Here is a 17,258-nt window from a genome sequence, read left to right as displayed (position 1 = left end):
AGAGTACTCATTATTATTTCTACTAACACAGATGGACAACAGTATTTATTGAACGTCTAAGCGTCGTTTAAGGGAATGCTTTGATTGAAACTCATGAAACTTGAGTTATGGACTATGGTTATCAAATTAATTTATTGGTGGACTCGTTTGACAAGTGTACAATTGCACAAGAGTAATTGGTCTAAATTACAAGGCACCAAATCTACTGGTGCTATAAATTTATCAAACAAGGCAGTCAGGGCAAATCTATTGAGCCCAAACATGATGGAGTTATGATGAGTAGATTAGGAGTTCTGGTGACCAACTCCTGAGAACCTAGACTTCATCCGGGTCAAAAATAATAATGCAAACTCTAACGTAATTCCAAGTAACACTGATAATTTATCAATAAGCGAGAGTCGGTTGTTAAGCGTAGTGTAAAAATGTACTTGTATTAAGATTTTTTAATCGCAGTATTCAACACTTCTCGGAACTCCGTAGCTGGTTACGAACGCAACGAACGCCTGACAATCGAGCACAAATGAGGATAAGATGTAAATATCTATCGTTAAATTTAAACAATCACAATTATGTATTTTCCAGTGGAGCTAGTGAGCACGTTGATGGGCTCCTAATCGTTTAGCTAATACTAGTGGCATAGCTACTTGGTTCAACTACAATAATTATGTGACTGTCTCTATGTTGTCTGTAAATTGATATTTTTGAGGATGAGAAAATAATAAGTCAGATGTCATTTTTGGATTTATTAATTTAGAATCCATGTTTGTAAACAGATTTGTAAACATACATCATAAGGTCTGTATTAAAAAAATATAAATATGGCTACAAAAAAGTACTATTATACAGTAGTATATGGCTAACACAAAATGAAATGAAGATGTAATGTACAGCTTAAATTATCAGTAATCACAAGTCTTAAAAACAAGTCCTAGTTTTCCAACGAATGGATCCACATTTTCTACCTGAGGCATTTGAAACGTAATTCAATTATAAATAAATTACTTTATATATTTAAGTTTCATAAAGAATGAATTATTGAATATACAATAATTGCCAAAGAAATATATTCTATCTATATAGAGCGGAGTACAAACATTTATCTATATACACTTAATAGTTCGGACTAGTTCACAATTGTAGTCAAAAAAGTGCATTTTAAGGAGATTTTTACAAATTTACAAAAGGGAACACTGATGGCAGGCAAGTGTTCGCTAATTAGTCGCTTTGCACGGAGACTGCCGGACGAGGCCTCTGCGAGTCTTGCAATGAACCGGCATAAACACGAAAAATGTAGGGAACTGGCGAAGAATTACATCACGAACTAAAACAGTTCGTAGCTTCTTCGGTAGCTAGACTATTAACCTTTGGTACGCTTTAGTACTGATCATGCATCCCTACATTTAATTTAACCATGCCAATAAGTTCATACTTGGAACAGCCAATATTTGGCATAGCATACGAAAGGTTAATGCACTGCTTTATAATGCTCTTCCAAAAAAACAAAATGGCGTCCTTTACATTTAGCTTAACAATGTCAGTCAATGAGATTATTTGTAATTGTAGAAAATACAATGTGGGTAAGCTTATGAGCTATCGAGTTAACTCATTAATACTCTGTTAAAAGATCATTTTGTATTTATATAAATATTGCTTTGTACAAAAACTATTTCGAAAAGTTAATAATTTAAAAAATGAAAACTGTAGACAAGAACATAAGTGGTGAAAATGTTATTAATATAAGATCATCATACATAAGTCGGTTTTAAGTAAAATATTTTCAGAGTAGAAAATAAAAATCAGAGTTTAGCTCCAGTTTTACTAGTATGGAGGTCGTCTGTCGATCTCTAAAATAAGTCAGATTTTCAGCCGGCAGTAAAACTACACTTGTCATTTTACGACGCGGGCCAGGTCGCAAGTGTGAAAGCCATAAAGTACGACGAATGACAAAAACATGAGTCGGAAGCTTGGGTGAAATTCAAAATCTCCCACCGGGACACCTACAACTATACTGTACATGCGGATACCCGCATAAAGCTCTCTTAAAAAAATTTACAAAAAGTTTCAACGTACAATAATTAGCCTATCTACTAGACTTTATTTACAATTATTGCTATCGAAATGTTGCGCTTACAACGCCCCAGTCCTAGCTGGCTTATTGCCTCTTCTAGCAACTTATAATTCATCGAAATATATATTTTACTCTATTCAAAAAGAACATTTTGTAGCGGAGACAGCATTTTATAAGAAACCATTTTCAATGGTCGTGTATTGTCATAATGAACTTTTAATGTGATTTTGAACAGAGTTTTATGAAAATAACGCTTAGAAAGCAACTTAAAATAAGATTGGCTTCGTTATGATATGCTTTTAATTTTAGTAAAGGAATGATAGATTAATACAAGATATTTCAAAACAGTATTATTAAACAAATATCATAACTATACGATTCACAATACAAGATTCCAAAGACTAAGCCACTGTAATTTCCCCTATAACTTTAAAAACTCATACATTTAATCACTAGAAAGAAAGTAATATATCTATTTCAAAAGAAATAGATTCTTTACAAGCACGTCTGTTACCCATTTTTCGCTTTTATTCCATCAATAAAGTAGGCATGAAAATTTATTTCTTTAACATTGTTTAAATAATAATATATCCTAATATATATTTAGTGCCAGAGAAATTGCTTTCAGTTCCAACATTGAACATAACACCAAATATTACCATAGGCGCTATGCCTGTAATATACAAATAAGATTGAAGAAGTATTTAAAGCTGACCAGACAGAAACCGTCAGTCTTATTTCGGAACAAACATCTCTAAATCTTTAAATGCCATGATTTAAAGTCTGTCTGTGTTTACATACTTCTAAGCTCTTTGCAGCCGTTCTACTTATCTATTTGGCTAGTTTCTTACGAAAACGGCCCGATTGATAGATCAAATACCTAAAACGTCCACGGTAACCCCCACTGCCCCCTAGCAAGCACATTCGATAGTCCCTTCTCATTGTCGTCATCTAAAGCACGGTAACCGGGCGCGTAAAATTCGAATAAGGTGGAATGTACGACAAAAATACTGATATCACTTAGACGTGACGCGATAGCCTGTCGAGGGCCTTACTCAATGTGCGTTCGGAAGGTTCTGCTTCTGCGACGGGGCCGGGGGGTGCGGGCGGCAGCGCGGCCTGCGCTCGCGCCCGCGCCAGTGCCTAGGCGAGCGCGGGCGCGGCGGGCCTCGCTCAGGGACGATGAGGATGCGCCGAACTCAGCGAAGAACTACGCACAGACCGGAATCACTGCTCTTTTCCGAGGCGCAAGGCTCCCCGCCGGCCACGAATTTGACTACGTTAAGCCTGTGATCTGATTCACCATGTATCGTCTCGGCCGCCTCCAGGCAGCCGACGCTCCTGTTCGTGATTCTTTCCGCATTAGTACCCGGGTAACGCTCGATTCTGTCGCATTCGGCGTCGTCGGGCTGTCGGCGACGGACGGAACGCTTGGCCTGTGGAGCCGTCTCTGGCGGCCGGTGCGACGGTTCGTCTGATCTGTGGACGAGAGGAGACGTTCCGAACTCTTACTCCGCCGACTACCAACGCCCGCTTCATAACACCCGGAGTCACGGGGAAATTGCCGCCGACCGAATGGTGAATCGCACCTTCGGAACTGGAGCCACCGCCTTCTCCTTCACAGTCACCTTCGCCACCTAAGACAATCAGAAATAATCCTTTATCACTAACGTCATTAATGTAATCACACGACAAACTCATAGTCATTAAGGTTTACTCTAAACTTACATTCGAGTTGGTGCAGCAGTTGTACAGCAGCCAGAATGCGAGTGCGGTGCTCAAAGGGGTCATTATTCCTAAGTAGTCAAGATCGGATGGTTCGATTTCTTTAAAGAGTTCTATATCTTCGTATCCATTTCTTGCAAAGGCCACTGTGTACTCCGGTAAATCTATTCTCCTCAACATTCTTCCACCGTTCTTGGTCGCGTTTCCCAAAGCCTCTCCCGGCTCTTGCACCATTTGGAATGACCTCGATCGCATCGTTTCTCTGTCGGATAGTACTTCAACGTTTGCGAATTTAAAGTTTCCAACTTTGTTATTTAAACGCCTCGCCAGATCCCAGATGCGTTCATGTTGATTACCTCGATGATGTCCCCTTTCTGTCAACAAATAATGATTCGACTTTATGAAAGTTTCTCAGCGGTATGCTGGGGTTAATTGGCTGTGTAATTTGCATGGTATCTTACCTTGTATCTCAAAGCATCTTTGTCGTAAATATTGGGCACGAAATCAACGAGCGCGCGCGCCCTGCACAGCATTTGCGGGCGCGAGTAAGCTCCGCCCGGCCGGACTTAATTCTATATTTTCTTCTGCCGAGAGAGATGAGTGATTACTACCGGCTCGAACCAATGCTTGTGTGCCTGGACATAAATAGTTTAGATTTAGGCATTTAGGTTTTTACGATTCTTTTATTACCACGACATTGAAACTAGAAATACCTGTAGGTACATCTTTGTAAGACTGTGAATAGGTAGGACACCGTTAAACAGGTTAGTGCGATTAGTAACGATTATGCAGGACTTGGTAATAAATTTTACTACCTATTACAAGACCATTATTATCTGTAAGTAATATATGGGGAGTTATTGGTACAAAGAAAGGAAAGACAAACTTATTTACAAAAAACATTTATATTAACACGACAAAAACTCAATAAATCCACTCACTACTGCCTGATCCGCTGGGAAGACTTTCGAACGAACTATTAGAACAAGGGAACGCTTGGTCGGCGCTCGTCCGCCGGTCGGTGCCTTCCGGTCCGGTCTCTTGTCGTAATCTTGAAATTTTTCTTTGTACATCTTGCCTAAGCCCTCGCACTTTTCCTGCAAGGTTGGAAACCCTTCGCACTCTTCAGCCGACTGAAATTATTAAAAAATACTAAGTGGAAGAAGGGCTTGCAAGTCAAAAGCGATATGCGATTGTCAGGCTAATTTATTAATTTTTAATGCCAATTCATCTCGAATAAACCAATTTGTATTAATAATCAAGCGCGGAAAAGAAGTCTTATTATACCTGGTGCACGGTTGCTATATGTTGTGAATCAGTTTCGCTTTCTTGATCTTCGTAATCCGAAGAAGCGGGCGATAGTGGGTCGCCTATCCGGTATCCTGACATTTGCCGGTAGCCTCTTCTGGAATCCCTCTCTGACCTCGTGGAGTCCAGCGATATTCCAGACAGCCTCGAGCCTATAGACTGTATATCGGACGCAGCGTAATCCCCGCTCTCGCGGTCCCTTGCTGTTCGCAACGGGATCACGGTTGTCGGGTAGGGTCCGCTCTGCGGAATTATTAATCCCCGTCGAGGGGCTCTCGCTAGGCTTATGTCGCCGGCGGTTCTGAGAGATATCACGCCTTCACCTCTCGATTCATTGCGGAGGTTGAGAGTGAAGCACACGCGGCCATTTTGAAAACGAGGCGGCCGGGGCTCCTCCGCCCATGAGAAAATCTTCGGGGTCGCTCTCGTACGGCGGCTCGTCATACCAGTGCCCTCGCCCGGACAGACCTCTCGCCTCGTCGTCGTACATATACGTATCGTCTGTAAACGAGCTCGTCATTAGACTATGTCAGCGTACCAGTTTTCATTAGCGCAAATAAAAAAACGTGCGAACATAATTTGCGAAAAAATTTACCGTAAAATGACCATCCGTAATCCGGTGGCGCAAAGTGGCGGTATCACTGACACACTGCTCTCAAAGCTCTGTGTACGAACATCGGAAAGCCGTGCGTGGTTTGATGCAAAATATTTTTAAAACACATGCATGTAGATTTTTATTTAACGCAAATTAAATGTTTGATGGATGAAGGTGAGTTAAATAACTGCCACTCTTAATACGGGGCGTTAGACGTCATTTTTTTGCCTTTCATTGGCACTTTGTTCTGTAGACTGAAACATGATGTTTAATGATGTTTTGTCCCATTAACGGGAACGTGACAATAATGATCGATGGACGATGCACAACAAAAGCACACAGTACAATATTAAAATAGGTACATTTGTAACTTATCAAAAAATAAGCGTTCCGCAAATATAGATACTCAATAACAACACTTAATTAGGTATAAAATCGACATCGTGCAAGCAACATGCGAAATTAAGGTAAATTATGTAAAAATGTTTGTCGAAATCATTTAAATTGCATTGAATATGTAGATTATCATACAAGAGTTACAATGTGCAAATCAAGTTTTTTTTTTAATGAGGATGGACGAGCACGAAACTATTGCAACTTCGTCAATCAGTCATAATTATTAGTACACATAATGATGATCTAATAATGATTCTTATATTTTTGTAATAATGTATTACCTATTGTGTGTACTTTAGCAAAATGTGATTTTTAACTCATGTGAACTAATGTACTAATGTTTACTATTCACATGTATAGTATGATTTAAAAGTATGCGATGAAAATATCATTGATTATTAATCAGGTAACACAACAACATGTAACATACCGCCAAAAGGTCCTCGCACACCATCCCGTCCCATGTTCATCAGTCCATGTCTAATATCCCTTAAAATCTGTAACAAACACATAAATTTATCAATTCATACAAAAATCCTTTCGTTATCCTGCGACAAGGTAAATTTAAAAAGTTCCAACATCCAACATTAAAGACTTTTATAAGCTTTTTTTACGCCATAATTCAAGAATTTTGTAAGTGACTTTAGTAAAACTGAAAGTCATGTATTACGAGGCTTAAAGGTGATAAATGACGAAAAAGTTTCCAATGTGCCTTTACAAATTAGGCTCCACCTATAGAATAAGTTCGTCGATAAAAAGCAATATTCAAAGAAATAAATTCTTAGACAGAAAGAAGATTTGAATACTTCTGAAGTATAAATACGGAGCAAATAGTTTTACACAATAGTTATACAAGTATGTCTGAAAAGATATTATATATAAGAGAAAAATTGACAATTTAACAAAAAAAAAAAACGATCAATAACCAATCGTGTACAACTCAATTTGTATGGAGATATCGACGTCCAATCCAATAAATAAAAAAATAATCGACGTCATACCAATCGCCGTACCATGTACCCCAAATTCATGCGGCAACAGTTTATGGCGCAGTAAAATTTCAATGTTCGATATTCCAACGCAGGGTCTCATAGTTTTACGAGAGTTCTAAATGTGCTGAGCAAGGGCTTCCGAAGTTTCGAAGGGAAGCGATACAACTGCCTCTAATAGGCTTAGCTCGAGATTAGGGCACGATTAGCCCGCGGTTCGGCTCGCGCGTCGAATGTTCGAGACACTTGAAGATTACATGTTACTGCGACTCTCACATCAGATTATGTTTTGGATGTGTGCGGATAAGTTGGGATGGTAACGGCCTTTCCGTGTAATGCTAGTGCAAACAGTAGGAGGGCTATATTTCATACGGAAACAAGCACTGACTCGGTTATGTTGGAGGCTTGGATTACTTTTGTATATATTAAGTGAGTGAGACGTAAATTTAATAATTTTTATGTACCTATTTAAGTATGTAGGTATTGAGCTTAGTATGTTTCGGTGTCCTCTGAGATGGGGATGGTAATTGTTTATCTTTTTTCAGTCGGTCACTCATGTTGAAGACCAGGCTCCTCCATGGGCTTCTACTTCTCGCCAAGCGCATGGCCTCGTGAAGTTTTAATTGCATAGATGCAGGTGCAGCGATTGTTTATAACGATGTCTATATGTAACTATAACGATGTTTTTATAGTATTGGTAGTGACTGTCCAAAATATAACAATTACCTACGTGAAAACTATGTTGTTTAAATTAGCTTGACGTAATAGTAAAGGAATTACCTCTTCCTGTTCTCTCGCTATTTTGTCTTTTTCTTCATTGCTTCCTGAACTTTTAACTGTAACAAAGGATAAAGTTCATTAAATGCATAAATTTAAAGTTAGCTGCTTTTTGATATCCTTGAAGGCTTATTAAAATGTACTTAATAAGTACAGACGTTTTATTTGGTTTTCGATATAATGTAATCATATCACACACACACGTGTGGTATATTATATGCATAAAAGATTGCAGACAATATTAACATTGCTGCAAATAAACGAACATAAAACAGTATCAAAATAAAAATGTATACTATTCCTTATGTTCACGTTCAGTAAAACCAGTTAAATTATGTAGGTGTATAATATAACATAGCAAACTTTATGTGAACATTGTGAATTTCTGAAAAATGCTAACTTCATGCACTCATGCTGTGTGAGAAAACTAGAAATAATAAAGTGCAACTTAAAGTACCATTAAAAGTGCAAACTTTGTGCGTGCTGTGATAAAAAATTCAAGCTTTATAAGTATGTCAAATAGAAATCCAATTCAATGTCTGTAGAACAAAAATGTAATAGAGGATAAGTTTTTCAGTATGAAGACATGCTCATATTTGAACAACTACTGAAACTGTCAACTGCTTATTTTTTAAAGAACCCATGAGACAATGTGAGAGTATGAATAACCAAAAATAATGAAATGATCCACCTCCAATTCTTTTGGGCATGCCGAATAAAAATGTGTCCAAAAATGCATTGTTTAGAATTTTGAATTTGAAAGCCTGTTAACTCTCCGTTGGCAAATAATAATAATATAGAAAATGAATTACACGTATAGTTATAGTTACATATTTAGATATTCAATGTTGGGATAAGTACAAACAAAAAATGCTACTAGTAATATTGGAATTTTAAAACAGCAGAGGAAACCTAAACTAAATTATACACCTAAATAAACACTTATTTATTGAAGTAAATTGATGAGCAATAAAATAAAAACGCCAAAATCAAATCGAGTATATAATATATAAACTACACACAAATTATTTGCCACTCAGAGGATAACGGACTACAGCTTTTTCCTCCTACAAGATTTTAACAGACAAAAAAAATCTCCAAATATTTCATGAGAAGTTATTTACGTGTAAAAGTTATGGCTGTTTTGTAGGTGTTAAATACCATTATGTTATTACGCCATGACCAAGACACCACATGCCAAAACTGGCCACACTGTATCATGCATTCAACATTATATGTATTTGTCAATGATGTCTGTCAAAATCCGTAAGCAGGAGAAGCTAATGCGCTCACCCTATGTATAGTTTCTTCAAATGTGTTGGGTTGGGCGTTCATTTGAAAGAAGCGGAGGCGATCATAGTCTCTCGGGTCTACCATGGAGCGCAGGGCCGTGTCGGGCCCCGGGCCCAGACCCAGCCCGCTTTGCAGCACGCTGTCCGGGGTGTCCACCTGGGGGAAATGGGTTAGATGCTGAAACTAGCGATGGGGGAGTATTTTTGGAAACGAATGCTGTATGTGAAAATTTTGGAAGGGCTTTTTTTATAAACATAACCTTGTAAAGCTTAGTTTGTTGTCCATAAACTATTTTGAAAATTCCTTTCTACTGTGCAACTTCTTAGCAGTAAAATTTTAGCATTCATATATAAACGATAAAAATATATATGCATCTGCACACCTTGCTTTGAGTTGTCTCAGTCGCATAGATAGTAAAGTTTACATTACAATTATTTTAGAAAGCTAAAATGCAGAACTCATTTGCATAAAATAAGCATCTCTGCCTCATTTAGGTCAATGAAAATAAATAAAGAAAATTTCCTCATAATAAAATCAACATTAAAACTGAAGAAGACTATAAAAATGATCATTTATCACGTCCTTGACTAGTCATTTTTCTTAAACAGGATCCTCTAATACACTGGAAACTTCTTGAGGATGAAACTTTTTTACAAATCACGGTCGTTCCGCTCGTATGATAAATTACATTGACCGAAAGCCTTATCGAGAAAGCTTTTACATTTATAAATTATATAATGAAGTTTCAGTACGCGTCCCTGATTTTCGGTATCAGTCTTTATTAAGACAGCCTGTGAGCTCCTCCAGTAAAAATAAATTGTGGGTCAATCAACTTTGTCTTGTAGGTACTTTTGCCATAGGTAAACGTTTTGAATAACATATATGTTGATTTTAAATAATATGTGAGTGTAATACTCGCCGATAAACGTAACGTTTTGCGAAACGGATATAATTGTAACTTGTACCATGCTTATTATTAGAAATTAATAAATAAACTGTTGTTACAAATTAATGGCTATGTATCTGCGGGCCCAGGAGCTGTACCTATATATAAAACCGTTATTCTATCCTCATTAGTGTCTCAAAAAAGAACTTGAACTAAAACATAGTCTTAAAAGAAAAGTTATAACAAAGGCTAACTTCAGTAACAAAATAAAACACCGGCTGAAAGCTCTCTTTCCCAAGTATCTCTTTAGGACATAGAGCGTTTTCTAATACTAGTAATGGGACTAATGGGTGTATTTATTAAGTAAATAATTAATTTATTATTACTATAACACTCGGTCATTGCTATAAACAGATAAACAATAGGATCATTAGTACTCAATTGAGCCAGGCACTCCTTACTAGAGCTGAAAACATTTGGCCGAATAACGAAGTTCACTTAATCATTAGATCAACTGCCTTAAAAGGTAAATAGTTTTAAGTGCATTTTTAGTGTAATAGTTAGTCCGAAAACGAATTTAGTATTCAAAGTTACTGTGTGTAAGATTGAAATGTCTAGACTGCGGAACACAAAGAAAAAGAAAGTCATATGTTTAATATTGATTCTTAATTGTATGTTTGAAAGGGCGGGGCGTGAGCCGGCAAAACTAAGATTTGCTAGCTAGGCGCAACACTACACCCAAATACACTAGAACAGACAAAAACATATAATTTATCATCCACACTTAAGCAGCTAAGAATATCTACATTACAATGAGGCGATATGGACGAATCAATTTATCATAGAGGGCACAAAGCTCGCCCATTAACTTCCAGCTTGATAAGGGAATAATGCGAATAGCCGACAATGGGCCTATAATGTGACAACCCTACGCTGCCTTAATTCGAACCTTTCTGAATTTATTGCCGCCTTATCAAAATCACACACTCTAAATTCAAAAAAAATCCGTTAAGGCCTGCTCTTTGAATGCGGAAATCGTAAAGATCGATCGACTGTCATTAAATTTTGGCCAGTGTTTGCCATCTTCATTGAAATTTTACTCCGCTAGCTGGCGCGGGCGCACGCTCGCGGGTGCCATTGTTGGTAGGCCAGATAGCGTTTACTATTTTTCGTTAACCCGCTCACCCGTCGTTGTTTTATTACATAGTACTCATGGCCAATTCCTGTCTCCGTCACGAGATCAGCTACATGTCATCATAATATTGCATTGTCATTGCATGTACATATGTATGCAAAATTTCAGCTCAATCGGAAATCGGGAAGTTGGTCAAATTTTCTTCCAAGATTTGGCTCACACTGACTAACATTACATACGGGTAAGTCAACTAAAAGCTAGAAAAACTTTACATTAACTACGACAAAACTAGTGTAAAATTAAGTAATGAAAATTCTTTGTCACAGATAACAAAAGACATTTTTATTGGTTTATTAAATAAAAACAGTTTAGTTCTATCAGCTGTATCATAACGATCTTTCATTCCATAATTGTTATTTCGCGTGCCTCCCGAATTTCAATTAGTATCGCTTCACAAATTGACATAAACTATTTCGTTTCAGGCTCCGTTATTGTTTTACATTTTCATTTTTTATGGCTTTATGTTTTTGTTAAACTTGTTTCCCTTTAAGATGCAAGGTTAAAAACTAGTGCCTACGCCAATTCAAGGGATTAGTAGCGGACCCCAGGATCCAATGAGCCGTGGCCAAATGCCAGGACAATGCGAGGAAGAAGTTTCCCTTTAAGATATTTTTTTTTTTGTATATTATATTTTGAAAAAAAAATGGAATTCCTATAAACCTAGTTTTTCATCGTGTCAATAACATACTAAAAAAAACATGGAGAATGGAAAATATTTAGAAGTGGAAGAACGTTTTCTCTTTTTGTATAGAGATCACGTGGTATAGATCCCTCTTAAGATTTTCTCATTATAGATAGCTTACTTTTAACAATAAAACTGTGAGACTTGAACATATTAAAAGTACTTTAAACGGGTAAGTCACATATACTTAGTTGAGACAGCGCTGTCGGTGCTCCAGTCGAAGATCCTCGAATACGGATAGAAACATGTCGGAGTGTTTATTCAATCCCGTTTAAAATAATAATACCTATATCGTTACGATAACTCATGTGAAGACGCAAAAATATCCAAGAGAGGTAAATAAAAGACATTTATTTACGGTATAGGTAATATTCACAGAAATAAAAGTAAAAGTACGGTTAAAATAAGACCTAGACTCCCAAGAGATTCCACGTAACACAATTCTTCGAAAATATAATCTAAGTTGAAAACGTTGCGAAAATACTGTAGGTAACAACATGATGAACGAGCTGTGAAAATACATTCGCAAAAACTCGTAGCACAGTTTTTATAATACCTAATATAATAAAAGTATTTCAAGAATAAATAGAAAGCACATGTGGGATTAGACTCGCAAATTCAAACAAAATATTTATTTTGCCAAGCAAATATATACCTACACGGCTACCACGAATTGGCATTTGACATTTACGTTCGTGAACGTCAAGTGTCAACTCGTGGTACAGCTACTAGGTCATTATTTTCATCTGAGCAACATTTACTATGAGACCCGCCCCGTCGCGAAAAAGTTGGCTTCGTAGAAACAGAAACATCGACATCTGCCCGCGTAGCCAACGTGTCAATCGTTAACGCTCCGTAGCGAACGAAACGCAACTGTCACTGTCCCACTAATATTGGAGAGTGATAGAGAAAGATGATTACGCTCCGCTACGGAGCGTTAACGATTCGCTACGCGGGCTGATCAGCAAAATTTTCTTCGCGTTTCTTCGGTTCTCTTATCGCGAATTCGGGATTGTTTCCACAATAGTTGCCAAGTATGACTTTTAAATTCACCTCGTAAAATATGCCAAGAGTTGAAAAACTCCCGATACAGGGTGTTTATTTAGTCACCTGCAATAATTTACAGGCTGAATATATAGGTCATTTTGAGCATCTTTCACTATGGGACCAATCTCGAAATCACGAAAAAAAATTACTCTTCCATAGAAAATGTCAAAGTCCGTCAGCCAAAATGTATGAAATAAACATTTTTTTTCGCGGTTTCGGGGTTCGTCCTATCGTAAAAGTTGCTCAGTATGACTAATATATTTAACCCGTATGTTATTGCAGGTGACTAAGAAACTCCCTGTTTGCACGTTTCTTATGGAAGAAAACTGTTTCAAAAACCATGCATCAACATGAAACAATGTACAATGCTTGTCTAAAGTAGTTCTACATCGGTTCCAATTTAACTAGCAATGCAACATGCAACCTAATCTTATCGATACATGTAAAATATTTATGGGTGACATAAGGCTACCAAACCTACCAAAAGCTACTATAGTCTGCGGCAATAACATTTTATAGCCGATATTCCGAGTCAGCAAAACATTGACTACCTCTTACAGACTTCGTATTTTGAAACATGTTTTCAACTGTTTGCGATCGCGATCACCATGCTTTTATTATTCTACTCAATTGCTAGTTTGGTGGCCATTAACCCATGTGCGTCAATGGCAAGTTTTATGAAAGCTACAATTTCACAACTCTAAATCGGCTTTGTACCGAGCTTGATCAATGAATCATGACAAAAAGAATTTAGTATCGAGGCGTATTGTCAAAGCAAATTTTGTAGTCAACTAAATTTACTGTCATCCTTCGACACGAGACTAAAAGTATAGCGCCATCTATTCGAGCATACATTTTTCTTGATTTTTCGAGGCACGTGTTCTACTTAGACTTTATTTATCTTATACAGCTTAAACGTTGTTGTCGGTTGAAAATTGTAAAGTCTGTAGCTTAAATCTGTAGTAGCAAAGGGTTAACCTGTAACTTTATAAAATGCTGGTTAGGCGGTAAAAGTAGGCGCGACTGAAAAAAGACACATTGTCGCATTCTCATGAAGGCCAATTCAAACTTATATTTTGACATCGAAATGATATCACAACCATGTGCTTTGCATGTACGGATAAGTACGAGAAAATTCACACGCGATCGATAGCAAAATGATATCATTTAATATTATTTCTATACTAAAACGCAAGTTTGAGTTGGCATCTTGGTGGAATGGACTGATATAATGATATTGAAACGTAATTGAAAGTTTTTTCATAAGTTTCATCTAGTGGATGGGTTATCTGCGACAGGAACATAACGTATAGTAGGGGTGCAATAATGTTTGTAAGGATACACTACGGCAAGGTGCCAACATTGCATTCAAGGAACTCCAATAGCGTCGTGGCAGTAAAAGCGCAATAAAATTGTTAAGTCATTGTTTTATTTCGACTATCAAAATGCTGTTTAACCTAGTTTGGAGCTATTTAGCTTTTATAAGTTATTTTATTACTTAGTAAGTTAAGTATTTTATTGTAGGACATGCTTCAGGTATGTGATATATTCTGACAATTTAACTTGATTTATATTTAATTGAATGATACGTTTTTTCATATCATCCATTAATTACATCACACTAAAAATCGATTTTTATGATATTCTTATGAAGTGTCTGGTCTTCAGAAGAGACACACAATAACTACGCCCGCTATTCCATAAATTCATTTCAATTAAAAAAATAGCAGATACATTTATTATTTCTATTGTTCTAGCTCAAGAAGTATATTGTGCTGAGTCATCAAAATAAACGATATAAATACAGAATCGTAAAGCGATTAAGCGTTGTAATGTAATTTAGCTCCCATCGTTACGTATCTGTCATTATGGTGGCGCTATAAACATTATGCCGTATAACAAGCTAATTATAATGAACTTTAATTGCTATAGTTAAGTTATGGCCCATAGACATTCAGTTGAATAATGTATGCCAGTAAGTAAGTAAGTAAGTAAATATTCTTTATTGCACCAACAATAAAATTATACATTTTACATACATGTAAAACTACAAATAAATTTTAATGATAAATAGAACCAGGTAACAATAGGCCAGTTTGAATATTGAGAGTTTGACTCGGTATTTGGGACATTCCTCGGACCTGTGACGTCTCCTCTGTCATTGTCAACGTCGTGCCACTCGTGCCACAAGATCGAACAGATAGCGTTAGTGGAGCTATAGATCGTGTCATTCACGAAGACGCGTGCCTTAACTCGTATTGTCATGTTGTTAAAGGTTACATTAGACAAATCTACGCGTCGTCGCGGATGACATGAACTATACCTTTATACAAAGAATGCAAGCTTTTACTATACATTCCCTACATTGCGTTTACGGATTATATATAGTATATTTGACGACCAGTCTGGCGTGGTGGGTCACTACCCGTTACCCTGCCTATTAAGCCGATGGTCCCGGGTTCAAATCCTGGTAAGGACATTTATTCGTGTGATGAGCACGGGTATTTGTTCCTAAGTCATAGTTTTCTATGTATTTAAGTATTTATAAATATTTATATATTATATATATCGTTGTCTAAGTACCCACAACATAAGCCTTCTTGAGCTTACTGTGGGACTTTAGTCAATTTGTGTAATTAATAATGTCCTATAATATTTATTATTTATTTGTATGTACGACTTCTAGCCAACTCTTATTGGACTTCCGTCCTTAGGCACATCATCCGGATGGAGAGGGTACTCTCTCTTGTCCTGTGTCTGCATTCCATTTCTTCTTCCTCGCGTTGTCTCGGCATTTTTCCTCGGCTTATCACGAATGAATCGGCGTAGGCTATTTACGAAAGCGACTGCCATCTGACCTTCCAAGGTAAACTAGGCCTTATTAGGATTAGTCCGGTTTCCTCACGATTTTTTCCTTCACCGAAAAGCGACTGGTAAATATCAAATTATATTTCGTACATAAGTTCCAAAAAAGTCATTGGTACGAGCCGGGGTTTGAACCCGCGACCTCCGGATTGCAAGTAGCCCGCTCTTACCGCTAGGCCACCAGCGCTTCCGCTCTTCTCTGCATTCCTCTTCATAGAACTTTTTCAACGTTTTAAAGTGATGATTTTCTGCAATATCCTATGTCCGTAGATCTTTAGGAAATTCGCGCTGGGAGATACAACGGTAGACGATTTCGTAGAATTCTTCACTTATCGAATAGGGCAAGTCACATTCCTTTACTTTCAAGCATTCTTAGGTCACGATAACCGCTTTTTATTAGCGGGCTGTATACTAGTTTACCACGGTAGTAGTATAAAAGCAGCTCCAAGATAAGTAGAAATATTGCAAAATAATATAATTGATTCAAATCAATTCGATAATATTCTAAAATAACAATTCAGATATTTAGGTTTTTTTTATTTATTTGAACTGAAATATACCATATATATATAGATTACTATATTTTGAATACGCTATATTTATACACGTACCAGATACAAATAAAATACATACATAAATAAATAAAATAAATAAATGAATAAATATTATAGGACATTATTACACAAATTGACTAAGCCCCACAGTAAGCTCAAGAAGACTTGTGTTGTGGGTACTTAGATACGTAATAAATATATATATATATATATATATATACTTAAATACATAGAAAACACCAAAGTCTCAGGAACAAATATCGGTGCTCATCACGCAAATAAATGCCCTTACTAGGATTTGAACCCGGGACCATTGGCATCATAGGCAGGGTCACTATCCACTAGGCCAGACAGGACGTCAAAACATACATGGTTCATAATGTGTTGTCATGTAATGTTATAATGTGTTGCTAGTTTGCCATGAGGCCCCTGAAGTTTAAATTTAAGCGACGACAAACCTAACCGATAACGATATATCCTGTAACATATATATTTACACACGCCCTTTAACGTATTCGCCAAACATGGAGCACAAGCGAAGCGGTTCTAAGTCACGCAACTCATCTCGGCCGAATTAAGTGCTACATTTTTCCACGTCCGCGTTATATTTATTAATCTCTGGCATAAACCACCTCCGACAGACTGTGCATTAGAAATAGTTTAGGAAGACTGGCGGTATCTTACAACCTCGCGCTCTTTCGCTCGTTAGTACCGCAAGCCACGCCGGTCAAGTGCTTCCAATATTAAACCTTACTTATCTACTAAATCTACTCAGATTATTCTATGCCGTTTACAACGGCCCATATTTATATCAACCTAGAACTCGACATCATTTATAGTATTAATTTTATACAAACAAGAGATGTTTCATATAAAAT

The 17,258-nt window shown here is 37.0% G+C and overlaps 1 pseudogene; it reads right to left on the bottom strand.

The window, feature by feature from the left end:
* Positions 1-3,139: 3,139 nt before the first annotated feature.
* Positions 3,140-17,258, bottom strand: part of LOC133520312 (uncharacterized) — a 207,956-nt pseudogene continuing 193,837 nt past the window's right edge.

Source organism: Cydia pomonella, chromosome 8 (assembly GCF_033807575.1).
Source record: "Cydia pomonella isolate Wapato2018A chromosome 8, ilCydPomo1, whole genome shotgun sequence".
NCBI classification, from domain to species: Eukaryota; Metazoa; Arthropoda; class Insecta; order Lepidoptera; family Tortricidae; genus Cydia; species Cydia pomonella.
The sequence above is the reverse complement of the archived record's forward strand: the minus strand, read 5'-3'. Positions and strand labels throughout refer to the sequence as shown.